The sequence below is a fragment of the Podarcis melisellensis genome, assembly GCF_964234715.1.
Source record: "Podarcis melisellensis genome assembly, chromosome: Z".
Classification (NCBI taxonomy): Eukaryota; Metazoa; Chordata; class Lepidosauria; order Squamata; family Lacertidae; genus Podarcis; species Podarcis melisellensis.
The window spans coordinates 23,654,402-23,666,799 of NC_138547.1; the positions used below are offsets into that span (position 1 = coordinate 23,654,402).

At 45.3% G+C, this 12,398-nt stretch overlaps 1 protein-coding gene across 1 annotated transcript in view; it reads left to right on the top strand.

Moving 5' to 3' along the window:
* Positions 1–12,398, top strand: part of LOC309362021 (uncharacterized protein C8orf48) — a 384,870-nt gene that overhangs the window by 327,383 nt on the left and 45,089 nt on the right. The gene's annotated exons all lie outside the window — the stretch shown is intronic.

The window sequence follows — 12,398 nt, forward strand, 5'->3', positions numbered from 1 at the left end:
CTCAGTGGCTGTACGGGATGGAGCCGCCGCAGGTGGAAGCTTTCCAGTGCGCGGGGCAACCCGACGGCGCCGAAGTCAAGTTTTGCTGCGGGACTTGCGATGAAACGCGCAATTGCTCCTTCGAAGAGCTCGCAGAGGGCTCCACTGCGCGCCCCAACGACCGCGGCCCAGCGTGCCCCACCGACGGCCCCCCAGCGCGCCCCACCGACGGCGGACCAGAGACGTGCCCTCCTTCGCCTAAAGTGTCACGTAAGGCGGCTATCTCCCTTGGCATTTATTAGCTCCACGGGCGGATACTACCTAGGTCTGCCGTTCTCTCTCTTTTAGACACGAATCCCCCGCTCCCTATCGGCTTCCCTTTCGGTCTATCGTTCTCTTCCCCGCCTTTGAACTGGGGATGCGGCTCAGAGGCTCCACTCGACGGGGAGGGCACCTTCGAAGCCCCTTTCACCTCTCCAAAAAAAGCTGCGCGCTTTCGGTTGGGAGGCTGGGAACGGGAACTCTCTTAGGGTGAAGCCCAGCTGGCAGAAAACCTGGGGGGAGGGCAAGAAGGCCTTCGAAGGTGCTTCAAAGGGGTCGTGTGGGCCCAGTCTTAGGCTACGCTAAGTCTTTAAGTGCCCGAAAACTCTGGGTTGCCACGCGCGGACTAGCTTGCTGACTATTCTGCAAGTAGCTCTGAAAGACTTGGGCAAGATTTGTACACCGGGTGGGGGCAGGCGACTTCTCTCGACGAAGTCCGGGGAGTCCTAGTTTCTAGGCCGCTCCCGTGTAAGGAAATTTATCACAGGGAGTCTTCTCAGCTGAGGGCAGTCAGGCTCCAGTTACTATGGCACCCTTTCCTGCCCTGTCCTGTGTTAGAGTATTGACTCCTGAAGCGAGACGCGGGGGGAATGGTTGCAGCCTGAGATACTCTACCTCAGATGCTAGCCATACTCGCCCCCCCCCGTCTTTTTAGTTAAAATCCCCCACTCCATTCCTGGGGTGTCCAGTTTGTACCATTGAGCAGAACAATCCTGCAAACAGGTAACAGAACCAGCACTTATCATTGTCATTCTTCTGTTTCAGACTGGGTGAGGATAACCTGGTTCTCTGGAGGAGTTCTTGCAACTGTGCTATTCTACTGCGTTTTCCCCCTCGTTTGCGGAAGATTTTGGCAGAGGAAGACAAACACCCCTGAAAGAGAGGAAGAGATTGAGCTAGACGACGGCTCTTCTGTGAGACCCTCTAGCTCCTCTGATGCCCCCACTAGATTGGCTCCACCATCGTCTGCTGGTGCAGAAGTTCTTCCGAGTTCAAATGACCGTCCTCCTTTTGCCACCAGCAACTTACCACTTTTGCAGCCTCACGCTGGGTACTCTGAGTATGTGACAGTCATGTGGTTTCCAACGGTGCCACCTAAAAATGGTACTACTTCTGCTTCGAGGCCGGAACAGGGTGGCACAAGTTCCCCAGCTAGGCCAAGTAATAAGGAGGCCCTCCTCTAATTCAAAGTGTTAGGCTTCCCTGCCAAAGCTGAGCCAGGTCTCATGGGAGGGTTTCTTTTTTGCCACATGGCAGATTCTGAGGTTTCCTTAATCTTTCACTGTATAACCATTTTTGTGCATGACTCCTGCAGAGGCAAATCAGGAAAATCCTGAATCATTTGCTCCGTGAATGCATGGAAACATGTTTGTATCAGAGGCATTTGTCAAATGTATCTGCAAATAATCAATAAAAGTGTGTGTTTTGCAACCTGGTCTCTTCAATTCTAGTTTTCATCTTCTGACTAAATTCTGTTGCTGCTGGGATTTGATATGATGTGGCCCAATGGTTTAACTTTCTCCATTAGACCTCTAGCCTTGATTAGCTCCGAAAAATGCAATTCTATTTGCTTTCTATTATGCTTATCTTTTACCTTTACTCCAAGGAGCCTTGTAGGTTGGATGGTGAGACTGTGAGTGTCCTCATGTTGCCCAAGGAGTGCCATGGAGAAGGAGGGATTTGAACCCTTCTCTCCCCATCCCTAGCCCAACACTCTCACCACTACCCTATACTTGATTAAGGACCCTAAACGGTTCTCAACCTGTGGGTCCCCAGGTGTTGTTGGACTACAACTCCCAACATCCCTGAGCTCAGGCAAAGATTGTAGGCTGGCTTGTGGAACTGGTGGGAGGGTTTTGGGTGCTCTCTCTCTCTCTCTCTGCTCCCTTCTTGCCCTTCACAAATAACCCAGAGGTGCATTTTAAATAAAAGCACACCTTCTACTCACATAAAAACACCAGGCAGGCCCCACAAATAACCCAGAGGTGCATTTTAAATAAAAGCACACCTTCTACTCACATAAAAACACCAGGCAGGCCCCACAAATAACTCGGAGATGCATTTTAAATAAAAGGACACATTCTACTCATGTAAAAACACACTGAGCCAGATTGTGGAACTGGTGGAACTGGTGGAACTGGTGGGAGGGTCTTGGGTGCTCTCGCCCTTAATGTTCCTGTTTCTCTCTCTCTGCTCCCTCCATGAGGTGGGGCCTTAGGATACTGATAGACAGTTCACCCCACTTTTCAGGGAGCAAAATGTTTTAAACCGCCCCTCCCTCTTCCACAATTCTGATGGAAGTACCCCCCCCCCAAAAAAAGCTTCAGTCATCATGGGAATCATGGGGAGGGAAGATTCAACCAGCTGAGGTAGCATCACTCAGCAAGGGAAAAAAGATGGGGGGGAGGAGGAGGGGAAGAATAGCGTGAAGCATCTCTGATTCTACCCTCTGCCGAGAGATTACTCCAAGAGAATCCAGCCCACTCCTCTTCTCCCTGCCACGCTTTATTCAAATCTATAGCACTATGTGTTGGCAGGGCACAAGCACAGCATGGGAGCATTCCAAACCTCAGCCAGGGGAGCATCATGACAGAGCAGCACATCCAAATTGCTCTGCCAGTCTGGAGCCCAAGTCAGGCCAAATACCATCATATGATGGCTTCACCCATGAAGCAGTTTGCCCCTCTGGCCCCTCCTCGCTTCCCTTCTGCTGCTGTTCCTGCTGGCATGAGCAGCAGGACTGCAAATCCAGTGGTGGCCCTGCCATTTCCTCAAGCTCTGAAGCTCCCTTTGGATTGCGGTGTGGAGAAGTGACACAGGCCACATGCTTAGCCTCTGGAGTGATGTCAGAGAAGTGAATGCATCCTTCCATCAATACGACAGCATTTCTAACATCAAACAACTTCAAAACAGGGAATTGAGGATGGGCAAAGCATTATAGAGGTATAGCTTGCGTACAATTCTGAAGAACTGTAAAAGAAGCAGCAATGTGGCCTGCCCTTTTTTTAGTGGAACTGAGAGCATTTCATGCCAGCTGGGGGGAAAGGCAGGGGTCAGACCACTTGCCAGTGGTGGACTGGGCCCAAAATGGCCATGGCATGGATCAGATGGACATCACACCTTTTCCTTCGCAGCCCCCTTTCCCCTGCTGGGGAGCCCTTCTTCAGCTCCCCTCCCCATCACCTCTGGTTCTGACCGACCCCACTGTTCATCTGATTACTGGAAGGGAAGGTTGTGGGCTGCGTAAGAAGAGGCAGTGGTCCAGAAGCAGCCAAGGGGGTTCAGAGAGAAAAGGGGCATATGTCCTGGAGGCCGTGACCAGAGAGTCTGCGCATTGCGTGGAAAATCTACCAAATACAGGCCAGATATGCTCTTTCCCTGAAACCTCTTGGGACATTGTGCATGCTGACCAAGAAATAGGCACAATTCCCTCTTCATGGATGCCTTGGGTGCACATTCTCCATGAGGGTGTTGAATGTGCACAATGGCCGCTTGCTACACATATTAACTAGCCGTCCCCATAACAGATATTATCCATCCTAGGATTCTTAGGACTAATTAAATTTAGTACTTAATTATTCAATGTGTTTATTTTATTTTGATGTGCTTATGAAAAAGGCCCGCACCCTGTTTGCTTTATTACTGCCTTAGGTGGTCCAAGGCATACAATAACGACCAGTGCAGTCATTGTGTGATGTTCAAGTCCTCTCTGAACTAGCTCTCTGTCTTCTGGGGCTACACTTGCACACATCCCCACCCTTTCCCCTGGATTTGGGTCCATCTTTGTATTCAAGATGGCGGTGGAAGTGGCCCTTTCTCCTACCTAGTGGGGCTCTTGGATCACCGTCTTTTTTAATATTCGTTTTATTAAGTTTGTTTGGGGAAACTATGCATATAAAACATAGCAAATTCAAACATTAAAATACAGAGTTCTTTCAAACCCTTAGACCGTGTGTATGCAAACTAAGGCCCGAGGGCCGGATGCGGCCCAATCGCCTTCTAAATCCAGCCTGTGGACGGTCCTGGAATCAGCGTGTTTTTACATGAGTAGAATGTGTCCTTTTCTTTAAAATGCATCTCTGGGTTATTTGTGGGGCATAGGAATTCATTTGTCGATAATTCATATGTGGTGGGGTTGCAAGGAAATAAAGAAGTTTAGGGGAATAATACATGAGGAACTTAAGAAAATGCTAAAATCCCGAAGCTTATCTGTTAGGGTTGGTGGGCAAAGACATATCACATATGGAAAAAAAACAGTCTTTTTATATGCAACAACAGCTGCCAGGGTAGTGATTGCTACTAAATGGAAATCTCAGGACACACCAACAAAAGGAAGAGTGGATTTGTAAATTAAGTGAGTATATAGAATTGGCAAAATTAACTTCAATTATAAGATATCAATCAAATCAAAAGTTAAGAATGGAGTGGAAGTATTTTGAAGATTACATGTCAAAATATTGTTCTAAAAATGACATGTTAATAGGCTTAGAATAAAAAATGTAAGCAATAACAAAAGAAAGAAAGAAAGAAAAATCAGAATTTAACAAAAATAATTTACTATAGAATGCAAGGGGGAAAAGGTAGAAAGAAATATACAGAAGTCGAATTGCTGTGGACAAAAGTAGAGCGTGGGTGGTGGGTTTTATAATTAAGTGTATAATTATGCAGCTGTTGTAATTTAGATATTATATTTTATGTGAGGGAATCACTGGGAATTTTGATTATTATGTATATATGTTAAGTTTCAATAAAGATCTTTGAAAATTAAAAAAAAAATGAATTGTTATTAGCAGCTGGTTAGTGAAGAACATTGTTATTCCGGACTTCAAAATAAACATAAAGCCAGTTTCTGTATAATGCAGCCTGTTGCTATCTAGATGCATTTTACTCACAGCAGATTAAATTTGTATTTTAGAAGAAAAAGAAAGAAAGAAAGAAAGAAAGAAAGAAAGAAAGAAAGAAAGAAAGAAAGAAAGAAAGAAAGAAATTCGTTCGTGTCCCCACCCCCAATTTAGTCCGCCCCCCCACAAGGTCTGAGCGACAGTGGACCAGCCCCCCCTGCTGAAAAAGTTTGCTGACCCCTGCTAGACCTCCCTCCCTCTCTCCCTGGGTTCCATCTTTCAGATTACATTTACTGCATCTTTTACCCTTATCTAGCTATTAATTACCATTAAAACAATTCTTTTAAGTAAATTACAAATTTATTCCAGTCTTTAGAAAATACTTGATCTTTCTTGTTTTGGATCTTCCCCGTCAGTTTCGCCATCTCTGCATACTCCATCAGTTTCATCTGCCATTCTTGTTTTGTTGGTATTTCTACTTCCATCCATCTCTGGGCTAGTAGCATTCTCACTGCTGTGTTGCATACGTAACAAGTCTGTTATCTTCTCTTGGAAACTCTTCACCCATAATGCCTAGTAAAAAGGCTTCTGGTTTTTTTAACAAATGTATTTTTAAACATTTTATTAAGTTCATTATATATATGTGGCTTTCAATTTTTACTTAGCCTGATCTTTTATTCCCCTTCCTTCCCTCCCTCTCCCCTTTTTATGAAGATTACCCGCTCTGGGATCCCACAGCTAATTCTCCCCTGGTCTCCTCGCTGGCCCAAATAGGACTAATTTAGCCAGCTAGCCCTGGTGATCATCTAATGTTTATTGGATGGATTTCCCCCCCCCTAAACTGATTTTTGAATTCTGAATTTATTGTTATTCAAGTTTTTACTGTATTTTATGCTGTTTTTTGTTGCATCAATTAAGTGTTTTAAATTTGTTGTTAGCAGCCCTGAGCCTGGTTTTCTGAACTGGGAAGGGCGGGGTATAAATAAAAAATAATAATATTTATATTATATTATATTATATTATATTATATTATATTATATTATATTATATTATATTATATTATATTATATTATAATATTATATTATAATATTATATTATAATATTATATTATATTATGTTATGTTATATTATATTATATTATATTATATTATATTATATTATATTATATTATATTATTTCATTTCCCAGAAAGCCTTTACCAATGTACATATCCACTGCATATGGTAAAAAGTATTCTCTTTCTCTTTACATTTCCAACACAGTTTAGAACTTGTTTTGTACATTTTAGCAATTTTATTTGGGGTTAGATACCAATGGTACATCATTTTCATATAATTTTCTTTCAAAGAACAGCAGGCAATAAATTTTATTTCCACTTTCCATAACTTTTCCCAGGGTGAAAGTTGGATATATATCCAAAGTCTCTAGCCCAATCTTGATCACGATCTCAATGGGACAGAGAGCCCATGGTTTGCATTCACCCCAAGCGTCTCAACTCAGAGTAAGAAGAGGATATTATCACATTATGCTGCTTGTGGGTTCAGCACCACTCATTCAGGAAAGCTTTTGGAAGCCTACAAAAATAAATTCCTGTTATCAAAATGCCAGCCTATATCCCTCCCACACTTTGGTACAGATCTACCTTTTTCAAGAGGAAAAACAATAACTTAAGAAAGTTTAACGCCAATGACCTTTTTTGACATGCCAGGGATCCATTGCAACATTAAACCCTCGAGTGGGAACATCCTCTAGTGCACTCCTGACCCCCTGCCTTCCAATACACCACCTTTGGCAAGCCTAATGTGAGACCTCCCCTTAGCCTCCTCACTCCACTTCATAGGCCATTCTTACCAGGGACAGGCCCTTCTGCTCCCTTGCCAGAGGCAAAATGGAAGTGTGAACTCCACTGAAAAGAGGAGACTTCCCACTGCAAAATATACTTAGAATGCACACTTGTGCAAAGGCAGATAGTCCTTTAATAATATATTATTACTCAGAAGCAGTTCTGAAATGGGCCTCCTAGTTGTATATGGTTACAGCCCAGTGGTATCCGTTTCTGCTCAATGATTTTAATGGTGTTTATTTCCAAGGAAGTGAAAGAAGCACGTAGAATCATACACTGGCGGAGGAACAGGGGTGCGGAGGGAATGCACTGCCCCCGGCACCACTATTCTGGTAGGGTGCCATTGCAGCGCCCCCGACATGTGTTGTAAACCCCCACGTGTGCCGGGCGCTACACCCCCACAGGCAGCATGCCACACCCCCAGAATGTGTGCCACGCCCCTGCGGGCAGTGTGCCACGCCCCCATGATGCACGCCACGCCCCCGCCTGCTCTCCGCCCCCTGTAGCGGAGCAGGCAGCTTTGCCCCTGGAATCATATGAATCAGCCGGGACCCTGTGATTATCATCTGAGGCCCTTCTTTGTGTTCCTCCTTCACAAGAGGTCTGGAGGGTGGCCTTTTTCTGCATGGCTGTCCAGTTGTGGGATGCTCTCCCCAGGGAGGCTCACCTGGGGCCTTCCAGACGTATCTTTAGGTGCCAGGAAAAAACATTTCTCTAGGGCCAGGACTCTGGCTAATAAAACATTCTGTGGCCTTTTAAACTGTGTCTTTGGGATAAGGGTTATTGGCTTGTGTTTTTTTCAGTATTTCGTGTTCTCATTTTGTATTTTTATGTTGTGAACTGCCTTTTGATCATTGAATGAATAACTGAATACAAGTCTAAGAAATAAAATTCATAACAAGAATCATGGGATTGTGGAGTTGGAAGGGACCCCCAGGTTCATCTAGCCCAATCCCCTGCAATGCGCATGAATGCTTACTCTGGAGTAAGCTCAAAAGGTACAGTTAGGTTAAGGTGGCTGGGAACGATTGTGCGGTTCTGAAAATAAGGCCACCACTTCCCTGCAAAAGGAAGCCACGCCATGAAATAAAGTGCCAACATTTTCTCCAACTTTGATTTAAAAAAAGTATTCTGAGCATGTGCACTTTCCCATTTTAAACTTGTTTGACTCATCATTAGTTTTAGTTGTGTCATGTCTTTGGCTAGTGGCCAGCTCACAGTCTAACCCATCTCATAAGGCTGTTGTGAAGGTACAGAAGAAGGTGTACAAGCTCTGCTTGTATGATGTGTATAAAACTTTGGTTCTTTTAGCCATAGTGCTTGTGGACTCAGTATAGTCTCACTTCAGATTAAGTTACCAATTCAGTGCTTGCTTCTGAGCAAATTTGAACAAGCTGGAGCTGATAGCCACCCCCCAAAAAACTGGGCCAGAAGCTAAACAGTTCTCTGAATCAGCCTTTTTTTGTTTTTATTGGCAGAGAATGATCAGAAGGGGTTCTTGCGTGGCTCAGGGGTAGGGCCAGAGTCAGCTGGAACGAATCACGTTTCTTGACCTCATCAAGGAATTTTTTTTGACGTGAAATAAATTTCAGTTGGGCAGCCTTGGCTACTTCTCTTTTATCTGGTTTCTTAGACTGACAAGATTGCAAGAGCTAGCAGGGAGACCCAGGCTGTGAAGGGAACGAAGCGGTGTCCTATCCGCAAGAGATTTGCACCATGCAGAGGTTTCGGCTGCTTTGCACCCTTGTCCTGCTGTGTGTTCCAGGGAAAAGCGCCTTTTACTTGCCTCCGGAGGAAGATTTGTGCTACTTCTGGCTGTATGGTCAGAAGCCGTATGCGAAGGATTTCCAGTGTCAAGAGTGGCACGATGGCACAGAAGTAAAGATCTGCTGCGGGACCTGCTCCCCACCCTGCTGCTGCTCATCTGAGGGGTCTCTTCTAGATCACCACTGGTGCCCCGCAGAGCCTGAGAAGGTGTATATATCGCCTTTTACGAAGGTTATAGAAAGTAAGACGTCTTTATCTACACCTGCTTTTAAGGGGTTGGCTGGGGTGCAAATAGAGCGGACACAAATCTGGTGTGTTTTAGTGACCGTTTTCTCCTCTTCTTCCTCCTCCTCTCTCTCTCTCTCTCTCTCTCTCTCTCTCTCTCTCTCTCTCTCTCTCTCTCTCTCTCTCTCTGTCCCTCATATTATTGTTTTTTACTGAATTTAAATTTTACAAAATAATAATCATAGCGATGTGACAATTCATTCGCCCACTCCCCAAACGGGCAAGACAGCATCATCAATGAAATACATTATGCCGTAATTGTTCATGTGTACGTGGCAGGCGCCGAGTCACAACTTGCCATTTGAAAAAGGTTATTAAGGGATACTATATTTCTATAAAATCATCCATGTTTTTATGTGTTTGATTAGATTCTCCACTGGTGCCGCTGTCCATACCGTTTGCCAGCACAGTGAAAGTTGCAGGTGGTTCTAGCTTTTCTGCAGCTGCCACTAAAAGAAATGTGATTAGCTCTTTATGTTTTTAGGTCTTTCTGATTCTCGTGGAGAATAAGCTATAAAGCCAGTTGTGGTATACATTGGACTGTTTCTGATGATATTTATTTTTTGGAAATTGTCGAAAAATTTTGGATTTTAACGCAAGTCCTATGTTTAAGCTTCTTGAACTTGAAGAGTTGTGCGGTACTTTACTTGAACTTTTGTAATGTTTTTGAAACTGCAAAAATAATGACTAAAAAGGCTGTCATGTTTTAGGATGCCTTAATAAATGTGTCAATCGTTAAAGCCCTGTAAAATGGCCTCATCTGTGCTGCACATTTAAAACAGTTATCATTCCACTTTAAACAGTCATGAAGGTTCATCAGGACCAGTGCACGCTGAATGTGTCCCATTAGTCTTGGGTTCCGTCTCTGATAAGTACAGCAGCAGTAGCACACCTAAGTAGCGCAAGTCCTAGAAAGTAGGTTAAAACAAAACAAAACAAAGTTCAGCAAAACAGGGCAGAAAATGTATAAAGAAAACTCAGGTGTTAATAACTGCTCTTCTTCTGTTTATAGATTGCCTGATCTTTGTTTATGTGAGCTGTGGAATCATCCTTGGTTTTGTGGTATCCTTCTTCATATACTTTCGGTTCAAACTATTTCTGATTCGGCGGAGAATCCGCAAGGCAAAGGAGGAACGTCGCCGTCAACTCGAACTATGTCGCCAACTAGGAATCTCTGACACTCCTGATACTAAGGATACTGTCCGTGATGATGCTGTCCACGAGGATGCTGTCCGTGATAATGCTGTCCACGCGGATGCTGTCCGTGATAATGCTGTCCACGCGGATGCTGTCCACGAGGATGCTGTCCGTGGGGCTGAAGGGGGGCTGCAGGAACTTCGCGGTCACCGCCCTCTATGCCGCCAACGAAGAGTCTCTGACACTCCTGATACCAATGTTGCTGTCCACGAGGATGCTGTCCGCGGGGCTGTAGGGGGGCTGCAGGAACGTCGCCGTCACCGCCCTCTGTGCCGCCAACGAAGAGTCTCTGATAGTTCTGATACTAGTGATGATGTCCACGAGGGTGCTGTCCGTGGGGCTGTAGGGGGGCTGCAGAAACGTCGTCGCCGCCGCCCTCTACGCCGCCAACGAAGAGTCTCTGACAGTTCTGATACTAGTGATGATGTCCACGAGGGTGCTGTCCGCGGGGCTGTAGGGGGGCTGCAGGAACGTCGCCGTCACCGCCCTCTATGCCGCCAACGAAGAGTCTCTGATAGTTCTGATACTAGTGATGATGTCCACGAGGGTGCTGTCCGCGGGGCTGTAGGGGGGCTGCAGGAACGTCGCCGTCACCGCCCTCTATGCCGCCAACGAAGAGTCTCTGACAGTTCTGATACTAGTGATGATGTCCACGAGGGTGCTGTCCGTGGGGCTGTAGGGGGGCTGCAGAAACGTCGCCGTCACCGCCCTCTATGCCGCCAACGAAGAGTCTTTGACAGTTCTGATACTAATGATGATGTCCATGATGATGCTGTCCGAGAGGTTGTGGCCCAAATTGCTGCTTTCCACGGGGATGCTGCCCGTGATGATGCCGTCCCTGAGATATTAGTTTCACCTTCCGGCACGGGAGTCTCTCAAGGTATCCAGCCTACCCCACATCGGTCTGGCCCAGCTGTACGCTTCAATCGAGGGAGCGCAGATGACTTGGTTACCATTTTGCCTTTAGCAACTGAAGAAGCTCCCCCATATAAAACAACTGTTCCGAGGCTATACATCTCCAAGGATGGCTACTAGGATCAAGGAAACAAGCCTATGCTGATGATTTTACTATATATTAAACTAAACTGATTCCTGTTTTGAATATAGTGCTCCCTTTTGAATTGCTGTTCTCTGCCTTCTTAAACATAAATAAATAATAGCATGTTGCACAGAAGTTTTGAGTCTTGTCTGTTCCAGTGCCACCCGGCTTCCATAAATGCAATAGATTAGAGCAGGGGTAGGGAACCTGTGACTCCTTCCCAGATGTTGTGGGACTACAGCTTCCATCAGCCCCAGTCTATATGGCCAGTGATTTAGGAGAGTGGGAGTGTAGTCCAGCAACACCTGGAGCGCCACAGGTTCTCCACTCCTATATAGAGGGAAGATACCTTGGAGGTATGGGGTGGGGAAATAGTTTTCCCATTGAATCATTACTTTTTAAGGGGGTGATGAATTGCAAAGAAGAGAGCTGTTTAACTCCAACAATTTCCACTCTGTTAACAGAAAACTATATTTAAGTTGCTCAGTACAGCTTTTTACTTGCCCTCAGACAAGAAGAAGAAGAGAAGAAGAGTTTGGATTTGATATCCCGCTTTATCACTACCCGAAGGAGTCTTAAAGTGGCTAACATTCTCCTTTCCCTTCCTCCCCCACAACAAACACTCTGTGAAGTGAGTGGGGCTGAGAGACTTCAAAGAAGTGTGACTAGCCCAAGCAGCTGCATGTGGAGGAGCGGGGACACAAACCTAGTTCCCCAGATTAGGAGTCTACCGCTCTTAGCCGCTCTTAACCATTACACCACACTGACAATGGATGGGAGGCCATGAAATGCTTTGCGTTCAGTTGCAAATGCACAGCCAGTGCAATTCTAACTCCTCTCTTCTCTGATGGCTTCATCTCTAAAGGCAAGTGATATGGATTTATATGAGATGTGCACAATTTTAGGTGTGGTGGTTGAAGGAGAGTAGACTCAAAGATGCTGCTAACGGCATTGCTTACTGACCAAGTCCAATTTCAGGGCAGAGATAATTCTGCGCTGTCAATATTTTTGGTACACACCTTATTTTTATTATTTTTATGAATTGAATTTATATACCTTCCTATATCCGGAGGTCCCAGAGCGGTTATTTTTATAGCTGTAAGTTGCTTTAAAGCTGTAAAATGC